Raw genomic sequence first — 2,270 nt, 5'->3', positions numbered from 1 at the left:
AAAATCTGTCCAATAAACTGTTCATTGCCAAGGATGAAGGCATGAGGTGTTTTACCAACTATTTAATTTTATGTCAACTTCAGAATTGTTAGTACACAAATAGCATTTATTTGACAATTTTGACGAATTTCATCTGGCCCTTAATCAATAAATTGCAAACATTTTGCTTGGAACTCCCAGATTTTGTCTTCCTGGCATCATAAGCTTTCCAAAAATGTATAGTTTTTCTTTTATGGAAGACCGTGTAGCGGAGTTGTGTTTCTAAGCTAGCTAGAAATTTTGGCTGCAGGCCTACACCTCCCAAGCTAAATTTCCCTCATGTCATCCTGTATAGCAAAGGCATATGCCTGTCTTAATTAACCCAGTACTAAACACAATTTACTTGTTTAATGTTTCCAGAATTTTTCAGGATAGCTGATGGGATGCGGGTCAAGTTATGCCACTTGTCTATTTAATTATTTACCAGTGAAAAATCGAATTAACTTCACCAAATTTTTACTCATTATAATGATTTTATTTTTTCTGTTCATATTATTTCTATGACATGTGACAGTGACTGTGAATATGAAAGCTTTAATATCTGCTTAGCAGATCTAGTTGTTATTTTTTTTGTGTGTTTTGTCCACAAATCGGATTTCTCAGAATCTAACCATAGGATCGTTCTGAAACTTTTACCTATCCCCCCAAAAATGGGTGGTGGCTGTTGATTAAATATATTTTCAAAACGTTTTACGAATCCGAAATCACCGAATTTTACGAAGGAATGCATTTGACCTACAATGCTGTAACTTTGTGACTATTTGACCTATTTTACTAATTCTTTTTTCTTTGAGTATCTTGAAACATTTACTTCAAATCTGCAATTTAGGATTTTGGCATTTCGAAAATTCGTCGCTGTCATTTCGAACCGGAAGTTATTACCAATTTGGCAACTTCTTTAATAGTTGTGCGATTTTCGTGAAATTTAGAATGTTAGTAGATCTTGCCAATGCGACTTCAATGATGTCCTGGGAAATTTTCTAAATTATCTCCCCTTGGTGAAATTAAGGATCAAAGTTTTCAAAAAAATCGTCGAAATATAGGTCAGAATGACCTAAAAAAAAAATTCGATACTAGACAAGTAATTACTGATTCGTACACAAAATATGGAGTTTGTCGATCGAACCGGAAGTGCCACCATCTTTAAACGTGAAAAATCAAAAAGGCTTTTTTGCTATTTTACTTACAGACTCGGGCGTCATATTTTCGGAATCCTGGAAGGAATGCCTAAAAATCTATCAGATCAGAATTTTGATTTCGGTCACGTGATGGTCACCATTTTGAATTGAAAATGAAAAATAGAAGCAATTTGAAGGGCCGGGACTTTGGAACACAAGAACTCTCCATCTAATTAAGCTAGAATGTTCAAACTTGGTGTAGGCGTTCACTAGGTCAATGTCATGATTGAGTTCAAAGATGAGCATTTTTTGCCTAGGGTAAGCAGAGATAAGCAAGCTGATTTGTTGATTCTTTAGGGCACGATGACATTGGTTATAATGAATGGAGGGCGATGAAACTCTTGTCAATCGAGAGGCTAATAGCTGGCCTGTTGTGTGAAATCATTGTATCATTTTTTGAAAATGTCCGGGGTAGCCGAAAAAAGTAGATCGAAATCCAAAAAGTCGTATTTTTACGATTTGGGGCATTTTTAGAGGTCGTGTAAAGTAAAATAAAGCATGCATATACATATATTATTGATATTAAATATATCATATAAAAAACTAAACAATGAATCAGCTGTCATTGACAGATTTTATATTATAAGCATGGTCAGTGGAAGGTCAGCGTATTGTCTAACTTGAACTCACTGACTCCGTAACATTATTGTGGGTATGGTATAAGCTGAATTTGATGAGATGCACATATCTCGTATGACTATTTGGTACTTACAGTGTTAGACTTTGTCGTAACGTTACGGTCTCCATTCTATTTTTCATTTTCAATTCAAAATGGTGACCATCACGTGACCGAAATCAAAATTCTGATCCGATAGATTTTTAGGCATTCCTTCCAGGATTCCGAAAATATGACGCCCGAGTCTGTAAGTAAAATAGCAAAAAAGCCTTTTTGATTTTTCACGTTTAAAGATGGTGGCACTTCCGGTTCGATCGACAAACTCCATATTTTGTGTACGAATCAGTAATTACTTGTCTAGTATCAAATTTTTTTTTTAGGTCATTCTGACCTATATTTCGACGATTTTTTTGAAAACTTTGATCCTTAATTTCACC

This window comes from Patella vulgata, chromosome 1 (assembly GCF_932274485.2).
Source record: "Patella vulgata chromosome 1, xgPatVulg1.2, whole genome shotgun sequence".
Taxonomy (NCBI): Eukaryota; Metazoa; Mollusca; class Gastropoda; family Patellidae; genus Patella; species Patella vulgata.
The sequence above is the reverse complement of the archived record's forward strand: the minus strand, read 5'-3'. Positions refer to the sequence as shown.